Here is a 23,526-nt window from a genome sequence, read left to right as displayed (position 1 = left end):
GTGAATGTGAATGTGAATGTGAATGTGAATGTGAATGTGAATGTGAAATGTGAATGTGAAATGTGAATGTGAAATGTGAATGTGTTATTAGAGGATTAGAATTTACTAGTATTATTATATACATTTGAAAGGTTATTTATAACTAGACTAATACATAATTACTTTATGACAGCGAAATGGCTCCTTAGCCATATGACGGGACGAGCAAGTCGTGCGCATGGTGGCAAGCGACATGGCTGGTCATAGTTGCATTGCCACTGAGAATATCCTATGTGTAATTGTAATGTAACTGTAATTTGACCAGCACACTTATTCCTCAAAACCGCAACGCACACATTACTGCTTGGCGGCAGAAATAAGTTCGTATCGTATTGATGGAATACTCTATTATGCTTGCCATAGTGGTAAAAGGATTTGCCAATTGGCGTACAGTACTCGTCGATCCATGTCCAGATTGCGCCAGAGGTAGGGGAAAGGGAGGCCCCTTTCGGGCACCTATAGTCAAGGTAATAACCTAAAAGAAAAAGAAATTTCAGTTTTTTTTAATATATTGTTTTTCTAGTGGGGCTGACATGTTCAATAATGACCAAAGTTAAAAAAATAAAGAGAAAAAAAAATTGCAACTGAATTAAATTTAGTGAGATTCTACTTAATTACCTACTTAATTTGAAAAGAAAAGATGTATGGAAAGACAATATGAGTCTAGAGTCCACACAATTATGATGAGTAGTAGCTTAAAAAAAATTGTACCTATGGAATAAATGATTATTTGACTTTGACTTTGACTCCTATGTAGTCTAAAACCAGTGATGGGTCTAGTAAGAAGAGATTTAATCTAAACATTTTACTTTACGTACCAACCTACACATTTATTTAATAATATTTTTCTTACATTTTGAAGTGCAATCATATTATTGGTCGTTTTTAAAATAATATACTAAATTCGGTTGCATGATACTTCGTTTTATTAATTCTTGAATACATCGTACATAAAACTAAATACTGTTTTAACTCGAAAATGTTACAATTGAGAAGACACGTGCTGAAAATTCAAAAAAGAACAAAATAAAAAAATGGGATAATTTTTATTTATATATACGTAATAGTTTAGTTATCCACTTATAAACGAGAATATAAATTTATTGGTTCCACTTAGATTTTTGAATTTTGAAATCGTGTTTTCTCAATTCCATAATTTTTCAGTTACGACAGTATTTGGTTTCATTTGCGACGTGGGATGTGGAATATATTTCGGGTAGTAGTAATAAAAGCTTCGAAAAGTAAATTAAAATGAACTTATTCAAAATATGAATATTAATGCGTTACTACGGCGAGTTACTGCGGCTACTGATAACTTTTGTACAAATAAAAATACGGAAACAAGAGAATGAACTACCGAAAGTTTCGAAAATTTAGATCACTTAATACAACTCTACCAACTTAATATTGTTTTATATACTTTATTAATGTATACCTTACCGAAAACTATTGTTTACCAGTTTCATCGTATATCACTTGTACGGACAACGGCACATCAGACTACACATTTTTGTGCGAAAATCACCTCCAGTGCAACGGAACGAGATACGTTAATGTGTAGCTTGATGTCCTGGCGTGTTTATTAAATACTAACCACTTCACAAGACTATGTTACTAATATCATAAATAAAAACTTTTGTTCCATGAATTTTAATAATTCATCAGATTTTGCTTTCACACAAAAATAAATACATTGAAATAGATCGCTGTAAACGTTAATACCTCTGTGCATCACTGGTATGGGAGTCGTCGCGGAGAACGTTTGCACGTTTGAACTGAATCCTACCAAATATAGATATAAAAAATGTCAGAGAATACACTAAAAACTGAAAAGTTTGTTTTTGGTAAATTTATTATATTTTGTACAAAATCATGGCACAAAAGTTGTTTTTTATGACGTTAGGTGATATAGTCCTGAGAGGTTGACATATTTTAAAAATAATCCTGTATATTATATATTTTAAGCGGCATATATACTGGATATTTTTGTTTTGATAATATACAGGTAAGTTAAAAAAGACAACAAAAGCTTAAATACCAGAAGTAAAACTAGGATTTTTAATTATATGAATAAAATTGGGTCCCCGCGGCAAGGTGCCCAAGATGCTAGAGCGAGCGTTCTCCTTTTGTATTGCTATGTTAATGCTATTATATTAAGGAAATAAATTAAGGAAGCTATTTGAGCCGGCCTTTGGGTTTCTCAGACGGTCTATAATTTTTTTTGGGTAAAATTTTGTATATATGAAGGGCACTGGGACCCCACGGGCCAAGGGTTTCTACTCCAAAGGCTGTAAATAGGTAGTCGGAGCCGAGATCTTGGTACTTATTACTTTTTTTGTTAAGCAACATATATTACATATATTTCATAAAGTTTGGTGCTTGTCAAGCTATTCCATCATACGGAAATAATAATATAAGTAACAAGATAGGAACTTCTAAGAAATATCAAACTTTACTTGTAATCAATCATTATTTATAATACGAGTAGTTATATCCTCGTAATACCTCATTTACTTACAAACGTACATAACATATGTATATAATATAAGAAGTGATTCAGATTCTGACAATATTATTCCTACATACATACACACATTATACCATCACGCCAGTCTGCCTACCTCATTGGGCTATGGATCTGCACATGCTACGCTCCTGACAAACCTCCTTCGCCTCCTCTACTCCCATCAGTCGCTTCATTATAGTGTATGCAATCGATACGATAAGAAACTATTTCTGCCGCCAAGTAGTAATGCTCACAGCTTGCTTTAAGTGTAAAAGTGCTGGTGAAATCATATAGGACTTGTCAACTTATGTCCTAGGGTGATGGGCGCAGTGGCAGTGTCCTTAGTGTATGCAGCCTCTACTCCATCCGTCTTCGGATATAGGCCTCTTCCATATCTTTCCATTTACGTCGCTCCCGTGGCACATCCAGTTGCGACCCGCGAACATTTTAATGTCATCCACCCAACGAAGTGGCGGACGACTTGTGCCGCGCGTGTTGACCCATGGTCGTTGACCGATCTGTATCCATCCTAGCCGTGTGTCCTGCCCTGCAGTATTTCCATTAATCGTCTCTATTTTGTGTACAATGTCCCCGACGTTAGTTATCCGTCAAATACGGTCAAATACTGTTTCGAACTCTGTTCTTCGGATGAGTCGAAATGTAGTGGTCAACAACATCAACAGGTTTCTGATGAAATCTTACTCCTGGAATCTTGGATATAATTTTTGTTTTAGAGATATTAAATTTCAGACCCATCATCTATGTAACATTATAGTACGTATGGAACATATATATGAAAAACTCTATTTCTTCTACATTATAATAGCCATGGTCTAACGATACAATCCCTTGCCGTGTCCGCTGATATTTCATTCTCAGTTAATCATCATCAATTTCTCAGGCGAAGGTTTAGTTAGGTCGTAGTGCACCACGCTAGCCCAATGGTTGGGGACTTCACACGTTTTCCGAGAGTTGTGAACCTTCTTCGACGTGCACGATTATGATGCGTTCCTTAGCCGAAAAGCTGAAGATAAATTTCAGATTAAATTTCGTACACAAATTTCGAGAAACTCAGAAATGCGAACCCGGATTCGAACCCGCGGCCTTCGTTTGAGAGGCTGTAAGTAAATCAAACCATGCCACGACTTGTAAATAAAAAGGATTAAATCCCGGACTGGACTTCATGCACCTTCATGTACGTATTCGGATTTATATTTCGGATTAATTGGATTTATGTATAAACATGTAGATTATAATTATTTACATTTTATTAGTTATGTAAACAATAAAAACCCATAATTTAATATTAATTAGACACATAAAATATGCCACGCTGATGTCACTATCAAGGAAAAGTGATGCGTAATTATAATATAACCATTTATCCTTAAATTAATTATAAATTGCAATTGTAAGGCAATACTCTATTTCATTATTTGAATATTGGTTTATTGCTTTAGTATTGGAGGTGCTTGTGGTCAAATTAGTTGCGTTTACGAAGTTTCGAATGGATGGATTTTCTTAATATTTCTGTAAGTACATATTTTTACATTTTATGTTTTTGTGTACAGAAAGTATTTTTTATTTTTGTCTTATTTAATATAAAGGATTTAATGTACAAATTGAGCGAGTAGAATTCTTCCCTTCTTATCATAACTAACGTAATCGCCATTTTTAACAAAATTGACTTATTAACATATCATGAATAAGTGAAAGTTGATCTACAACCTTGTAAAAGCAATTTTTTAATATCTTTATCTACACACATATAAATAAACCCTCTATGATGTTTTCAAAAACCGCTAATTACGACCAGCATAGAGATAAACTGTTTTGTTAGAACAAATTTCTTATCTGTGAAAATGTTATTGCATAATAGTATCATTGAATTTCGAACATCTCTGAAAAACAAAACGATTTGATTCGACCTCGATTCTAATACGAGTATCAATCGAGTTGAAGTTTTATTAGAAATGAAATTTCAATTCAAACAATTTTGACAAATTTCTCACGTTACTTCGATATCGAACGATATGATAGTTGGGGCCGACTCTTTGTTTATGAATTAAATAAAAACTGCGATTGTGTGACATGCGTGAGAAAAGTTTTTATTTGCCACCATTTCACTAGTCGTAACATGCGGTTCCCGAACACATCATAGAGCTTATAATATGTGTATAGATAAAGCAGAGTATGTAACTGTACATAATTAGGCATTAAAACACTCTTGTGATGTTTTTATGAAACTCGCCTGTCGGCTCGTTTCATAAGCCCGCTCTGGTATTGTTGTTGCCTTTTTTTCATTTTTCATTTCAGTCCCATAAACTACTATATTTAGTTTCAGTTTTATTGTCAAGCACAATCAGCGTATAACAATTAGTTTTGTGAAAAAGAAAATAAAATGTTTAATATTTTTAAATTGTACTTAGGAGGAGCGGGGTGCTGACACAAGTGTTTATAAACTTAAAAGGATCCGTACCCTTGCCACTAATCTGTTTTGTATCTCTTGTTAAAGAATAAACTTTTTGTATATTACAATATACAAAATGTTTATTACAATATAAAAAAAATACATTCGTATGTTGTATTTAAAGCACTGACCGTATTATTCTGTGTTCACGCAAGTAGGAAAACCTCTATAAATGACGTCTTGTTTTTGTTGTGACAATTTCCTGTGTGACTTATTGATACTGAGTGTATTAAATTTTCTGTTACAGACGAGTCTCACGCAAAATCCACCACAATGGCTACTGGCGTAGATTTGCCCATTTACGCACTTTGCCTCATAATAATTGCAATGGTCGTAATGTTAGTAGCTATAGTAGTTCTCATAATATTTTTGAGAAAAAGCAAAAGTACCGACAATGAATATAAAGTTTTCACAAGGGCAAATACATCAACGTCTCTCGGTTTAGACAAGTCAGATTATCAGAGACAAGATTCTAATAAAGGATTGAGTTCACTCAAATCTTCGCCCCAAACTCTTAGTGAGTGCGAAAGCGTAAAGGTCGAAGACCCTTTTGTTAAGCATTCTTGTAGCATTCGAAACATAAGCAACTTGGATACATCGCTATCTTCACATGAAGTGAATTTACCACCAACCAGAATAAGAAAGGCGGTGCCTGCAAGCGTCATACTGCCAGAACAAATGAAGGCTATATGCAGAGATGTATTAAGTAAGCGGCCTACTGATAATAATACAAGCCATAAAGACGTAATTGAAATCCTTCACGAGTTTAGTAAACAAGATAAATCTACTACAATCGGAGATAAAAGTAATAAAAGGAGAGAAAAAAGTATGTCTACACCTGATTTGGATATTTACGACAGCCCTCCTCTACGAAAAACTGAAGATGCAAACTCTGTAACAGATTTAGACATTTATGACTGCCCTCCTATCTGTTCTGAAGGAGATAATGCAGGAAGAAAAATAGAACTAGACCACGATAATGATATACCTCTGTACGATTCTCCACCAGCACCTTATCTATGTCCTAGACAAAAAGTCGCTGTTAAACAAGATACTCAGTACCTTTTACCTATGACAGGCCTAGCTATTGAGGAACCTTCGTACGTAAACGCTAATCGGAATAACTATATATTGTAAGATTATTTTACGACTAATATAAACTCTTAGAGAAAAGCGATTTAAAGTTCATAGGTTTAAGTTCATAGGTAGTTCATATAATGTAACGAACTTAATAATAGCCGGCTTAATAAGGAATTGACAAGACGTTTATCAATTTTATTAACTATTAGATCACATACATTAATGGTTATATATTCGTATATTTTTTAATGAAACGTTGTTTAATTTTGAAGAGTTGTCAGTGTAAAAATAATATGTCAAAAAATAATTTATATAAGTGAGTACTTTAAACCACAATTTCCCCTCATAAATGAAGTGAAGATGCTTGATTAGTAAATCTTCGCTTTGACAACATTAAAGTTCTATTTCTTGGGCTACAAATTAGCAGGCAATGAATTCAACTTTCTAGCTATCTCACTTAGGAAAGAAAAAGTAAACAGCTTTGTCAACAATATAAGGGTGAGATCGCAGCCTATTTTTTATTCTCTAAAGGCAAAAAGACTATGACGGAATCATTTTGCGCTACAAAACATACTCGCATAAATGTAACCGAAAAAATACCGATAAACAGGCAACTTTACACCGACTTCCATCAGTGTGTGGGCTTCGCCTTTACTAGGGCTATGTTTTTGTATAAGATATATCACTATGGGTACATTACGGAAAGTCACCGCCAAGTGAAAGAGATATCCCTCAGTGGTGAATATTCACGTCTGTATTTGGATGGTCAATGCCAAATTGGCATCATCCCAATCAGACACATTCGTGACAGCCAGATTCAGATATTTTTCCATGGCTTTTCTACAAGACAGGGTTTCATCCCTCTTACTATGTTGTCGTGTGTGTACCCAAAGGTTTCGGGTTATGCGGATCTTTTAAGTGGAGCATGCGGACAATACAAATCTCGAACGTGTATCAATTTAGTAAATTTGCCGAGGACATGCCATGTATAAGATATGTTGGCTGTACTTGGCAGTTAGTCCAAAGCTTTCTTTAGGTACTGAGAATTCGCGTTTTGCTCGTTCAAACATCAGCCCTAACAAGGTAACTGACTGTTTTGATAAAGGTTAAGTTCCCTTGATCTTTATTATACTAGTGAATAACCATAGACCATTCGCTCAGATGATGGAAAAACTGAGTTTCTCAATGGCATTGGAGAGTGACAGTTAATAAAAGCAAAACTGAATAATAAAAACACTGTTCACAAAACGGTAGATGTGAACAAAAGTCTTTAAACTTTTTAATAGGACACATGCCTAATCATTGGTCCAATAAGCAAAGTTTAGAGCGTTTGCGGATTACGTCCGACTCACACAGGGATCATTTTATCTCTGGGTGTACAAGTGACATTTAAAGTGGGTCTGAGTTTTTTAGATTAGCGAACGCGCTGGGTAGGTTTCTGTTAACCGCGTCACATCGCTGCGCCAAGTTGAGGCGACCTTTACTTCGAAATACAAATTGTAAATAATGTAATGAATCAAAATAATGTAATAGTGTTAAAAATTTAAAATTAATTTTTAAATTTTATTTAAAAATTTAAAATACTTTAGTGGAAACATAATATTAGTAACTTAGACGAATGAGTACTCACTTATCACGTATGACGTGTAAGTTTTAGTGTTTCTAGAAAGTAATTCGTAATATTGTACATGAACTTTTTATTGTAAATACAGCTTAAGACTATATGTATATGTGGTTAAATATTGTCAATTATAACATTGGTAGTTAAAATGCATTTTATTATTTTATCTCTTTAAATATAAGTTCGAAAAGAAAAACTCCCAGTCGTGCACTTGATTGTTAAGGGGCAGTCAGTGAGAACATTACGCCGATTGGCAAATTCTTTCACCACAAACATGAAGGTGGCAAACATGTGCTATGTTTCAGGGCTGCAAGTGTAATGCTATCGATACGATAAGAGGAATATAAAGTTCGTTGTAACATTACTTCTAGATACAACGAATTAAGAAATTGTTCATATTAAAAATAAATAACGCACAAACTCATAGCCCCACACTGAAGAAACCCTGCATCGCGAGTGCCATGGACACACATAAACAACAACAAATTACACTGACGAGAGAAATTATTAATCGTTAATTTATTAGTCCTCAAAAATTATTCATACAATGTAAATTTATATTAAACATTCGTTATATTAAATGCATTGTTTATATGATGGTAAAAGTTTATATTAAATAAAATTATGTTAAATGAATGTCAAGTTAACAACATTTATATAATACATTACACAACCGTTTAGTGTCTCTATAAAAAAAGTAATTTATTAAATACCCTATGGTCCTATAGATTATATAGCGCAACATAATTATAGGAATAATTATAATTAATGAATTGCCTGAATTACTTCTTCGGCTTTAAAGGTTATATAGTACTCATTCAACTCTATTGCAAAAGTCAATAAAATGAACTATTAATAGCCAGGACTGTAATTATGTTATATAAACTCCGAGTTAATGAATCATCAAGCTTATCACACATCGTGGAAACGAACATTATTCTCTGAATTACATATAATTATGTTGACTTACAGAGTAGAACGTAATGAACATGTATTTAATATAATTATTAATTTGAGGGTCGGACTCTAAGGAAATATATTTCGATACGACTGAATTCAAATCAGCGCCTACAGCATACCGTGACTCGCTCTCCCAACTGACTTACGCAACGAATCAACACACGTTATGAATTTTTGTATGCGCTCGTTTCAGACCTTTGTTATTGGTTTTTAACGAGTTTTTGCCACAGCGCTATCTGTCATCATTTATAGATTTCGATAGAGGCGCTACGGCAAAAAAGTCGTTTAATCCAGCCGGACCGAAGTGTTAAATTTATAATCATTTGTACTAATAATTATAACAAATTAATGGAGTATATTCACTAAAAAAAGATAACATCATGATTATAAAATATTGTGATTGATTGAATATATAATTAAATCTACAATAATCTACCTGATCAAATGAAAAGTTTCTCTAGTTTCTCATCCTTAAAATGAGAACGAGATACACCCTGTTGTCACAGTTGATAGAGTAAACATGATAAACGTGCTTACTGTACTCGTTAATTAATACTGGAAATTACTTTACCGTATTAAATTTGGTGATGTATAATATATACGTATGATATATGCCAGACTGCCACGCAGAGGTCCCAGGTTCGATTCCCGGGCCGGGAGAAATAGTTGTATGGCCTACAATTATTTCTCTCGTGAGTTTGGGTGTAATTTGTGGTTGTCTATGTGTGTGTCCATGGTACCCGCGACACAGGGTTTCCCTAGTGCGGGGCTATGTTGAGTGTGTGCGTTAAAAACCTCTTCTCCCTACCTTAAAGATTGTTACGTGTATCACAGTACCATTCTCAGTCGCATCTTACGGTCTTCTCTTACTATTTCTTTAAACTATTCTGTCCACTTTCCTAACTTTTAATATAATTACTTTACGATTAAAAGCATCGAACTGTGGAAAATTCTGCTTATATCGATCACACGTGCTAAGTCTGTTGAGTCCATTCACCTGAGTCTTTTAAAACTTTACTGAAAGCTCATACTAATTACTAATAATTACTAATTTTTAAATTATTATTTTATCCTCTTCTTACTCCGTTTTCAACATTATGTGTTTTTTTTCTTCCGTGGTTATAATTTACCTTACCTATTTCTGCCGCCAAGCAGTAACGTGAGAATTACTGTGTTTCGGTTTTGAAGGCTTAAGGGTGCTGGTGAAATTACAGGCACATAGGACTTGTTAACTTATGTTAACAAGTTACTCAGAGTGACGGGCGCAGTAGCCATGTCCGTCAAATCTTTGCGATTTAAAGCTCTGAGTGGCACTGCAACTATTATGGACAGGAGTGTCGCTTACCACCAGGTGCACGACTGCTTTGTCCCGTCACTTAGTATGTATTTATTTATTTTTTAATTTAACAAATTTAATAAAAATTCCAAGTCGTGGTAGCCTAGTGGCTCGTATCTCCGATATTTTCGGAATTTATGTGCGAAATTTAATTTGGAATTAACATTTGTGTCAGAGGTGAGCTTTTTATTAGCTGATTAGTATCTTTAAGTTTACCTATAACGCGGATGTTGCCTGGAACAGATTGCTATCTATCAATAAGGTCACCTGTTGTGCCTTGTTTTTTGTTGTGTATTTGTTCTTGTATTTAACTATGAATCGTTGTATTGTATTGTATCTATGACGATGAATTCATTGAAACAAGGCATTTAGACATTATGTCATTTAGACATTATGCAAGAGCGTAATATTTTAGTTAGTAAGTATTTCTGTTTAGGAATCCAGGAAACTACATGTACAAAAGCTACAAAATACATGCTTAAATATTATAACGACAGTCACGGCTATAGTAGGAGTAGCATGCCATAGTAGAACCACAGATAATACAATACTATACTAGTAGTAGAACTAAGAACCGGGAAACGAGCAGCGATTAATAGCCCCCAAGATCCCAGTTTAAAAATAAAGCTTCAGAGTAAAGGTAAATAAATGGTTCAATTATTTTCTTAATTCAAAGCCATATAAAACCACTGAAACGTAATTAACAGGAGATACGAAGCAATTTTTTTCATCGATCAAAATTAAACGATCAAATTTATGGGCGGCGTTTGCTGAAATAGGATCGTAATTGTAGGTAAATGATATCCGATAGCCTATCTTTTTTTTTATAGCTCTCATGGATTTGCTCTTAGACATTTTCAGGGAATAAAACCTTTTGCCTGCTTTCTGTCGAATGTTTATATTGCTACAATATTTTTAGTAGCAGTAAAGCTTTTTGTGAATGACTTCGTCCAGGGAAGTACTAGCACCTTACCTGTTTCAGCTGCCAAGCAGTAATGTGAGCATAGCTGTATTCCAATTTTGAAATTATGCTGGTTTTTTTCGAAATTACAGGCAAATAATACTTATCAACGTATGTCTCATGGTGACGGGCGAAGTGATGTAAAGGTCTGAGTAACACTGCAACTGCTATGGGCAGGACTTGTTCGTCCCATCATTTGGTATCTTAAAAAAAATCTACAACATGGTAAAATATGCATTGTAATAAGAGTAAGTGTTGTAACTATTTCAAGAAATAATAATTATTATACTATTAATTACTTTAAAAAAAAGTTTGTGGAATTACATTTAGTTATATATAACATATATAACTGCCTCTGTGGCCGAACGGTTACCATGCCGGACTGCCACGCAGAGGTTCCAGGTTCGATTTTCGGGCCGGGAAAAATGTTTGTATGGCTTACATTTATTGCTCTCGTGAGTTTGGGTGCAATTTGTGGTTGTTTATGTGTGTGTCCATGGCACCCGCGACACAGGGTTTCCCTAGTGCGGGGTTTATGTTGAGTGTGTGCGTTATTATTTATTTATTTGCTAAATTTTATAGAAAACGGTTAACGGAAAGTGATTAAAATCCAATAAAGTTTATTTATCCCCTTATTTGCTACCCTTAGAGGTGGAATATTTTCTTCAAATTTAAATGGGACCAATACTGAGATACCCTCTTTCAAACAAAGAAAGAATCATAAAAATCGGTTCACAAATGCAGAATAATCGTGTAACATACATACAAAAAATAATTAAAATACAGTCGAATTGAGAACCTCCTCCTTTTTTTAAATCGGTTAAAAATATATAATGTACTAAAATGAAATGAAATCGAAATAATAAAATTAATTTAGAAATATAGACTCGTACATGACTTTATTTGGGCAATTATATTTAATGCGATGATGTACGGACAACGGCACTTCAGACTACACATTTTTGTTCGAAAATCGCCTCCAGTGCAACGGAACAAGATACGTTAATGTGTAGCTTGATATGGTGGCGTGTGTACTTATAAACAAATAAAAAACCGTCGTATTACTTTGGCCATATTATTTGCAATGGAACTCAATGTACAATTTTGAAGTGGCATGGTTTGATAAGCAAAACTTAAGTCTTTTTAAACAAAATATAGATAGATGTCCATAGTACAAGCGCGAGGGGCCCCAAATATACTGATCAATAATAAACCTTACTACAAAAAATCAATGTCCGAATAGGCTCTACCAAAGGACATTAAAAGGTTACCAAATCAATAAAATCCAGGAATAGACAAATTATTACAAAGTGACTGACGTAACAGATTACTTAATTACTAACATGACTTAAAATTAGTCCTTGATATATTATGTTTATTATTTAATTGTTTGGCATTGACAGTCATAATATTCGTTTCGTTTATGGTCTGAGGAAATTTGATCATGTTTCCATTTACCGCAGGAAACTGAGGTTGTTACCCATCACACTTCGCCGGAATGCTTTTACTCTTAATATTTTTATGGCATCTTATTAATTTCTCACACACCACCTTATATTTCGGAGCGATATGAATTCGTCCGTCAATCCAACCCCCGAATTCTGCGCTCATCTTCAACTCTCCAACTTAAGATGCAATTGCATGCCTCCCAGTATTACGACAAGTTCTTTACTGTTCAGACTATACGTTTGGTGAACGCTTTACCGTTGTCTATTCAACAAGCGAAATCATTGCATCTTTTCAAAAATATAGTAAAAGAATACTGCTACCTTACTTTAGTATGCCTTGAACTGCTTAAGTATTAATGTTTCAGAATCATATTTTATTAGCAAATGTTATTTTTTTTGTAAATGTAGAAACATATAGTAGTTTATGATACTCATATACGCATATTGTATTGGTTTTATTATTTATTGTAATATTTATATATATGTATGATTTTCTGTCAATCGATTACTAAATCTTCACACATCGCCGTCTTTTTTCCTGTGAGTTATAATTACTTCCATCCAAAGGTTGTCTTATGACCGCCCATTGTAGCACCGCTTAATTATTTTTCCACTTAATTCCTTTTATTTTAAACCTAACGATGTAAGAAAACATCGCGAGGAAACCTGCACACATTTGCAAAGCAATTTAATGATGTGTGTGAAGTTTTCCAATCCGTATTGGGCCTGCGTGAGAACTATAGCCCAAGAGCCCTCTCAATGTGAAAGTAGACCTTTGCCCAGTGGGACTATAACAGTTATCTTATATATGGATACAGGCTAACTATTTATTATAATACAAAGTTCCATCAGACGTTCACTATGTTTTAAGCAATAAACCAATTCATTATTTAAGTATGCAGATAAACAAAGTTTACACTTAGTTAAGCCCGTAGCTTGATGCGTGTAAGGCATGCAGTAAGCTAGGACGTCGTATGTAGGTACTCGTATTATGTCGGCTGCGAAACTTTGCTTTACACGTTCTCAGTTGGACCGTTTGATTAACTGTTTGCCAGCTTGAATTAAAACATAAACTTAATCCGATTATAGAGGAACATATCGTGCAAGTTTGTTAGGAAACACTCGCATTAATATTCCCCAGTAAAAACAATAAGCGAAACAATAGAATCAAATTAAAGCCCCTTTTTCAATATTCAAGATTTGAACATTCCACGATCGAAACACATAATGAAATATATACTTAACCGTCTCAAAATTTTACAAAAAAAACAACAACGCGTTTGTAAATCAATTGAAACAATTTCTTATTATCAAAAGTTATTATAGTGGAGTGACGATTATAAATAAAATAAATAACAAATGTACATAAATTTAAATTTAAATTTTGGTACGGGTTACAGTTTCATTTTAGATTTGGATACAATCTTTGATGTAACATGTTCATTGATATAATTTATTGCATTTGGATAATTGTAATTAGAAATGTAACGTATGTGTACATTAATATGTCTTGGTATATTATTAGTGTATAATTTCAAAAGTAAATAAGTTCATTAATTATACTGTCATAAGTACTTACAATATTACAGCGTGAGACCCTCTCCGCTGATATTGCCATGACCTTACAGGGTGACATGTTGTACTATACTTAGCGAAGTATGCATTTGTTAGTTAGCTATCTTTACAAATGTGCATTATTATTATTATATTATATTATATGCTATAAATAAACAAATAAATCTTAGATGTATTTCCATATAAAAACGTTCATTATTAAATTTACAGCACACTTTTAAAGCAATGTGGTTCAAATTACCAAACTCAACTCTTGTAATTTGACACATCTGATAGGAAAGTAAATTATGAAACTTGCTAATGGCTAATAGATACGTGCCTGAGAACTTTCAGTTACGGCTTCTGACAAGCAAAGATAACACCGCAGTGAAATGGAATAGTAGAGAAGTGAAGACTAAAGAAGGTTATAAAGGTGGTTTTCCACAGGCGAGGCAAGACGTGACGAGGCGGAACGAGAATTCAAATCTTGCTGGCTTATTTCTTTCAAAAATTGCCATTAATATCGCGCGCGAGCTCGCGCTGTGGTTGTGGATAGTGAAAATTCAATGCTGTACAGTCAGATTAGCGACTATAAACACGCAGCTGTGCAACATATTAACAAAAGAAGAACCACATGAAGCCATCTTTTTTTAAATCTTTAATCGTACGTAACCCACTATGTCAAGATCGGTATTAATATCCATCACGAGCTTGAGCGAGAATTCGTGTTTCCGTTGCAGAGTATAAAACTCTATGTAAGCAGCAGCAATACGGTTCAATATTACTTCAACGAATATTCCCATTCTTGCCTGGCCTGTCTTCGTTAATGGTCTGGATTGGATTTTCACCGAAGATGTGCTAGGAGGGAACTAAAATTTTGCCAATTTCAATCTTCGTTTCGCCTTGTTTTGTCTCGCCTCGCCGATGGAAAGGCAGCTTTAAGGGGAGGGGTACGGGCAATAGCTGCTAATTTGTTTGCCTGATGGTTTTTCCATATAATTGTTTTCCTTGTTGTTTCAGTTTACCCGGATAATGTAATTTGAGCGAATAATTAGAGATAAAACGAAAATTGCCTCCGGTAAACAACTTTTATCTTCAGGCGACATTTAAATAGGGCAAAACGAAGTCGACGATCTATAATCTGAAATAACGTATACTTTCTTCATAAATTAAATAAAAATGCAAATATAGCATTTGCTAAGACATGAATTCGTACTAAAAGGTCTTGAAATATTGCGGTAGTTGTTATATTATTAAACGTAACCTTTATAAACAAATTTGTTAAAAAATATACGCCATGGTTTTTTTTTCTTTTAATAAATGTCAACTGTCTGTTCACTCTTGACACTGGTAGGTGTTTATACTTAAAATGCTTTCATAGCAATCTATTGTTTTCAAAACTTTTGTTCCAAGCTGTGCATTTTATTCAGCCACCGGCTTTTATGACGTTCATAGTTAAATATATATTTTATGGTTTGTTCTGAACTTTAACGCAATATGGAATTATTAAGAATTGCAAACAAAATGATTTTCCTTGTGGAGCGTCAAAATTTTACATTGCGCAAATATAATAAGATAGATAGATAGATAGATAAAAAATTTATTCACTTCCATGACAACTTATTTACATAGGATCCACTGAAACTAACACCATAATTATTATTATACTGAACTACTTAAAATAATAATTTTTTATGACAAAAGGAACGTAAAAGTACACATATACCTAACTATAGTAAATAAGTTTTGGAAGTCATGGCAGTAAAAAGCCGCTGGCTAAGCATAAATGCCGCGATTTCCCACCACGCTGGTATTATGCCCGAACCGTGTTTGAAGTGACGCCATTATCATCTCAGATAGTCCTTTGGCTTTATCATCCAATTAAATAATTATATATATAATTATATATATTTGATGAAAAAAAAAAAAACAAAGCAATAAAATGTGTGTGTGTGCGTGTGTGTGTGTGTGTGTGTGTGTGTGTGTGCGTGCGTGTTTGTGTGTGTGTGTGCGTGCGTGTATGGGTATGTGCCTTTAAGCGGATGATTGCTTCTTTTTTTTTAATAAAACTGGATACATGGCTACTGTTGCCTTGGAGAATTGTTGTACCGTGAGTAGTGATTGGTACACGACCATTTGTTTGCCGGAAGTTATTGACCAACTCTGTAAAAATAACCGTAAACGCCGTTTCATCTTGCACCACGATAATGCCAGTTCTCACACGGCCAGACAGACAAATGAATTTTTAAAGGTGAACAACGTTGATCTTATGAGCCATCCCGCGTACAATCCCGACCTGGCACCTTGTGACTTACATTTATTTCCAAAAATTAAGTACTAGTTACGCGGTCAACGATTTTCATCACCTGAAGAGGCTGTCGATGAGTATGGCAAATATGTTTCACAGATTGTCACGGAGGAGTGGCACAAATGTTTTCAAAATTGGTTCATTCGTATGAAAAATTGCATTAATAAATTTATACTATTTTTTTCTTATTCATTCCGGAAACTTATAGTGCGCCACACGTACATATGTATGTAGTGTAGTTTATATAGATAATTCAGGTTCTTTTGTCAAATGCGGTAGCATCCCTTGGCTAGCATCAACGACTCCCAATTCCCCAATAGCTTCCGAAGCCCCTATCCCTGGGGTCTTCGCCGCCCACTGAGAGGCGCTAGGGACCACTTTGGGAAACTATGGTTTAAGACATAGTCCGCGACACTGGCCTAATGCGGGTTGGGGACTTAACGCGTTTTATGAGGGTTTTGAACCTTCATTGACGTCTTGGTTTTATCACGATGATTTCCTTTACCGAAAAGCTCATGGTCAATTAAAGTTTCGCACATTAATTTCGAAAAACTCAGAAGTGCCAACCTGGATTTGAAACTACGGCTCCTGCTTGCTGCGGTAGATGGAACTATTAGGCTAAAAAATTTTGACAACCGGTATTGATGCGGTAAGAAAAAAGGTCACGGGCCGATTTATAGAAGCCATAACCCATTCAAATAATAAAGGGTCTTTATAGTCACTTGGCGTAAATATGGGTTGGCGAAAGGTTTCATATGAAGATTCCTTAGCCTTCTATTTAGATACTTCGATGCAAAAAGAGTGGAGTTATATATTTGAAGTGCCTCCGCCGTGTATCTGTTTGTCTGTATCGTAGCTCCCAAGTTTTCTTTTATTAGTATGCTAATTTCACCGGGTTGATTCTTAGCTGTTTAACGATCATCAGCTCTTTTCCCAGTTAGTCTAGCGAAATTAATATTTATTTTACTTCCACTTTTTCGAACGACTTGAATTTTTTTACTTTGGAATTCCGATGATATTACAATAACATGGTAACTTCGATCTGATGCTGCAACCAGGACAGTCTACAACTGTCTAATCTAACCTTACCATGGCTCCGTGTATCGCTCGAGGTTACGCGATAAGTGCCTACCGCTGAGTGTGCCGCCAGCAGTGCAAGCGCTGAGAGGGTACTGCACGCACATCTAAAAGGACGTACGGCACGTTTCTTAAGAAAAACCATCGCAATGTCGCAATTGCATAATTATTGTTCAGTGGATGTAACATTGATGATTGACAGTGATCTAAAAGCTAAATCATCATCATCGTCAACCCATTAGTCATCCTACTGCTGGGCACAGGTCGCCTCTCAGGAGAGAGTTTAGGCGGTATTCCGCCACGCTAATCCAAAGCGAGTTCGGGACTTCACACGTTTTCCAAAGAGTCTGAACCTTCTTCGATGTGCAGGTTTCCCCATGATGTTTTCCTTCACCGTCAGTGAGAGGTGTTACAAATAAACTTTCACGAATATACGTGAACTTAGAAAAAATAAGTGCTTGTCGCCTCGAGATTCGAAACGTCGAGCTCTAATTGAGGGTTATCTAACAGTAGTCCGAAATAACGTTTGCTCGAATTTTATAACTTCGAAAGTAATTTTGAAAGGAAAATGTTTTTTCTCTAACCGATCTTATCCGCTCACGCGATACATGCAGCCGTAGACGCATACCACACCTAGAGGTGCCGGTGATGATTTTATACCGATTTATCGGATATCGAAGTTATAACAGGTAATAGAACTAATATTAATTGCTATTTCGGTAACTACTCTAGCAAACCATAAAGTTTTTAATGCCTGGGTCTGTCATTTAAAAGAAATAAACAACTTCAAAAATGCGTCACGACAATCGTGTGTGTTATTGTTTGGGCTGGTGATTTCAGTGTTTATTTATTGAAAACATACCGTAAGTAGCGTTTTTTAAGTTTACGCTGAATATAAATGTTTATAAACTATACTTTAAGGAGTAATTTCATGGTAAACGTTAGAACCACTCAAACGGAATATTATCATATTTATCCAAGTACACCAAACATTTCATTAGTGCTTTTTAAGTGCAGGATTGGCGGTGTATTACTGCATTTTATTTGAGATGTTTTTGTTGGTAGTACGGAGGGTATTTATTTAGCAATGCAGAATAATAATTTATATTTATAAAAACTTGTATTTACACTGAATGCTTTTCTAATTTGCGAAACCAAATAGACGCCATTTTGCGGTAGGATGGCGGATCGCGTGAGCGGCTAATCTAGATATAATAATAGTTCAACATGTCCTAAAAGAACAACGGTTTCGTTATAATTCGGTTTTCGGTGTAATGAAAATTCGAACAAACGTTATTTCGGGAAAAAAATTTCGAGTTTGTGATAGGTTACCCTAATTGAGAGTCAACCATTCTACCCACCGCTTTATGAAATAAATAATTATAATTTCAAATTACTATATTATATATTTTAATTACTTAATACTAAATAAATAATTGCAATTTTTCTGACAAGTCTTTCATTTACATTACAATCCTTGTACAACCCTAGCGCTTTCGATTCCGTACGACTGCACACGACGGGCAACGTCATTTTCTCCTCCCAAGCGCCTGCTGAGGTTCCTTTTTCCTCGTAGTGTCATGTAGTAATTGTTATGTAATTTGTTACTTAACTCCTAAACTACTTATAGTGTTACTATCGTGTTTGAGCTCATTAAATTGACCTCGACGCCGTTGTTATTAACTTATTTGTCACGTCATTTGGTATGATAAAAATATGGTGAATATATTGATCATTTGGAGTACACTGATTTGTATCGAGGTTTTTAAATCTTAATTTAAGTGTCGTTTACTTTGATTGTGACTGATATGGCCGCTGAGGGGCTCTGCCACTGCACCCGTCATCCTGAGACATAAGTTGACAAGTCCCATGTAATGCTCATATTACTGCTTGGGGGCAGAAATAGATAATGTGGCAGTACTTAACTGGACGAACTTGTTCACAATGAGCTCTACTGCAACTAATATATATCATGTACATTATTATTTATTTTATTCGTAAATAACAATTACTTATTGTTTTTATTTTTGTCACAGACCAGTCCGTACGTATTAACTTATTATATTTATATTACAACACAATGCTAACAATGGAGGAAGTCGTTGTGCTATATTTGATTTGTCCTTAACTTGAAATGCATTGTAAATCAAAATTGTATTATGTCTATACTATAGTATTTTTTTTATATGTTTAGTCTTATTAGAATTTGCTGAGCATTTAAGTCGTTAAAGTTAATAACAAATAAATAATAATAAATATTAGATAACATCACATACGTTTCTCTGATCCCAAAGTAAGTAGTTAAATCACCTGTGTTGTGGAAATCGGAAATAACGATGGTATCAAAAACACTCAGACCCGAGACTATGATAGAAAAGCTAGTTTTTCTATACTTATTCGGCCGGGGATCGAACCCGCGACCTCAGAGATGGCGACACCATGAAAACAAGTGGTGCAAGCCACTGGATCACGGAGGTCGTCAAATTAATTATTAATTTTACTTGGTTAGTTACATCAATATTTATTCAAAGTAATCAGTACCTATTACAGTTTATATACAGTTTCTATAATTATTACTTGAGATATTTGAATTATAAAACTTCCTGTGACGCTGACATGATTTTTAACTTAACCCCTTCATGGACTAAACTACTTTTCTTTGGACCGTAGATTGATTCAATATAAACTGTAAATCATTGTATTTTGTCAGTAAAGAAACGTATTGATCAAATACGTAAATGCAGCGAACAAAACTTCTGTGATGTCGTCACAGATTTTCACTAGCGTTCTCACTCCAACTCGTATGATGACGATGGTTTAGAGCAGGAGACAATTACGAAAGACGAACAAGGTGCACTCGGTCTTGAACCCGAGACCGTGCCGCAGCCTACCTAGTCGATAATAACACCAGCAGTGCATATAAGTAGCTCTTTCGTAGCACGTTCGCCTCGTGTAAAAATATCTCGCAAACCGGTAGCAAGGTATGGGTTTGAAATGGAAATAGATTAGATTACTTTCGGTTTTACATACCAATTACATTATTGTTAGGGTACGAAGCCTACGTTTGTACCCATAGTTAATGAAGATAAGTTAGTTTGTTAAGAGACGCAAGTATTTACTTTATATACCTTATATATATATATATATATATATGTATACATTTTTTTGTTATTAGTTGTAAAAACATTACCCAGTAAGTTTCGTTTTTTTAATAGAGTTAAGTATAGTATAAGTGGTAAAAAACTAGGGAGGGAAGAATGGTATATATGTGGGTATCTATTGTATCTTCTGTAAACCTTCGTTCTTCAATAAAAGTCAGTCTCGTATTGCGTAGTTTTAAACGCGTTTCGTCATTTACCTAATTTCCTTATATAAACTAGTTATCGATACGTTTTTACGGAAAAGCAGTAAGCAGCAACTATACAGAAAGCACTTGGAAATCTCACTGTAAGCACTTATTTGTTTTTTTGAGACCCATATAGAGAAACGAAGTACCCCGTACTCTCATATTCTGAAATTTAATTTTACTGTAAACGCTGTTACTAGCCATTACTGGGTTAATTTATAATTCCAAATAATTCATAAAACATTACTACGTCCGATGAAATAGGAAAATTATTTTCAGGTCCGTTCTATTTGTCTGATGTTTCTTTTGTTCGGTGCGGAATCTCCTATCTCTAACGTCCTTTCCAATAATACGTCAGTTGTGCTATCTATATGACGCCATTACAATTCCAATCTGCTAGTTTTCTTATTAGCCAATAGGCCTGTCTCTATAGTTAGTTATAGTCCTTATTAACGATTGAAGTTTCGTAGCGTCAGAAAATAATCATCAATTATAACGCAGGCAATAAGTCGAGGTACCTATAGGCCTGTAAGCTCTGGGTATCTGTTGCTCACATCCGCAGTCGATTACGAGCTTATGTGTAAAGGTAAAATGGATGCTGCAGTGTTAATTTATTACAGAATATATACATATCTACGGGGATTTTCATTTTAAGGGGTTATTTACTTTACAATACAAAATATTCTTTGTTGCACACTGGGACAAATACAAAAAATAAAAAGACAGGTACAACAGGCGACCTTATTGCTATATTGCAATCTCTTCCAGGCAACGTTCGGGTTACATGAAAAACTGTAAGATAGTAATGAATTGAGGGCGCAACAGAATACGTATTTAAAACACATATTGCACATACACAAATCAAAAATGAAAAAATAATAAAAATAGTCTAAAACAGATATCCAAAATAATAGTAATAAATAAATAAAATACATAAAAAAAAAATAACAAAAACAATACGTGTGATTGCACAAAATGAAAGTAGGATTATATGAAACATAATGTTGGAATGACATTCCACCTCCGATTAAACTTAGCCAGTCATTGCACTTTCAAAAGAAAGTGTAAGCAATAGCTACTTAACGTACAAAAATCACAATGTTGCTGGACTAAATTGTTATCGTGATTGCACTATAACGTAGCAAATCGTTTCTTTGTTTTAAGTTTCTTTTAAATTTCTTTATTTTAAGTTTGTATCCGGTATTTAATGTTCTTTTACATGTAATATATATATATATATATATATATACTCGTATGCTCATCGAAATAATAAATTCATTTAAAGCATGACTTATAAATTTAAAATGTAATTCCTGTGATGATTGTCAATAGTCACCAGCGGATGTCCATGTATGAAGGTGGAACCTGATAAGCAGCAGTAGTGCTGAGGTTCCATCCTTTTGATTGGCACTAGAGTCAACATTTCCGAAACTCTTTATTGTTAACCATTTTATTGTAAATGTGCTTATGAATAAATGTCTTATTATTATTATTAATAACAACATATTAGATCTAAAACAGGTAAGAATAGGAGAAATAATAATAATAATTAGAGTGAGAAAAGATAATGTTTTGAGTAGAGTTTTGAAAGGCTCAACAGATTAGCGCGTATGATCGATTCAGGCAGAGAATTCCACAGCTTGCTGCTTCTAACCTTGAACCTTTATTTTATTTGTTTTCTGAACTGTTTCTTTTTTATTACATAAACATAATTTTCCAAACAGTCGTTGCAAATGTCAGTCATCAACAGATGCTTGGTTCGACATGTTTGTTCAGGCGTGCATTTACGTTGAGTGTTGTGCCAGTCGAGCCCCTGTAAAATGCGTATCCACGGCGACTATGGTTCTTTTTGACAAACGTGTCACTAGCACGTGCATACCAATATTATGTACATTTATGTAGTTTGTGTTATGTACCCATGTATAGTGTTATAATTGGGAATGTGAGTTTATGTTTTAGACACGTCGCTAATGTGCGATATTGTAGAGGAGTTTTGGTTATAATTTTTGTATTCCTAGAGTTGTATATTGTTGTAAAATGATTACAGTCACGAAAAGTAATAATCATGCTGATAACGTTATTTTAAGTAAAATAGAAACATTAGTAGAGCTCTTTGTGGAAGAGTTCGTCCAGGGAAGTACTGCTATCGTACCAATTTTAGCCGCCACGGAGTGATGTGTAAATAAGGGCGTTGGTGAAATTACAGGCACATGAGACTTGTCAACTTATGTCTCAGGGTAACGACTGCAGTGACAGTGGCCCTCTGATCTTTGTGATTTAAAGCTCTGAGTGGCACTTCAGCTGTTATAGACAGGCGTGTTGGTTACCACCAGGCACACGACTTTTACGTCCCGTCACTTGATATCATAACAAAAATATTACTTGTGTATTTCGACTCATCCGTAACAAAGATCTATGTGCAAGACTACTTGTTCTCAGGACATAGTACATTTTGTTCGTTCTTCTTCGCTGTGGATGTCAGATCAACCGTTCCTCGATTTTATATTTCCGAAATGAAATAAGATATATTAATTTTCAAAACACCTTTACGTAGGCTTTAGTTTGAATAGGGAAATTATTGTCGTAACGTACTTATTCTCTTTTCACAAAGTTACAAAGTTATACATATTACGTTATACAGTGTGTTGCTTTGTATTCTCGCTATATTTAAGAAATTAATAATATAAATAATACTAAATCATGTAAAAATATTAAAAAAATATTCTGACTAATTGTATCTAGTAAATAGTAGTAGTTTTGCAAAATTGTCTTTAAAACGTATGCACCGCGCGAGGATAGTGACCCCGACTAGGCCCGAGT

General features: G+C 34.5%; 1 pseudogene; it reads left to right on the top strand.

Moving 5' to 3' along the window:
• Positions 1 to 5,288: 5,288 nt before the first annotated feature.
• LOC113231524 overlaps positions 5,289 to 23,526 on the top strand; it is a 54,596-nt pseudogene continuing 36,358 nt past the window's right edge.

The sequence above is a fragment of the Hyposmocoma kahamanoa genome, unplaced genomic scaffold (genome assembly GCF_003589595.1).
Source record: "Hyposmocoma kahamanoa isolate Upper Pololo Valley unplaced genomic scaffold, ASM358959v1 65, whole genome shotgun sequence".
NCBI classification, from domain to species: Eukaryota; Metazoa; Arthropoda; class Insecta; order Lepidoptera; family Cosmopterigidae; genus Hyposmocoma; species Hyposmocoma kahamanoa.
This window is presented reverse-complemented; position numbering and strand designations above follow the sequence as displayed.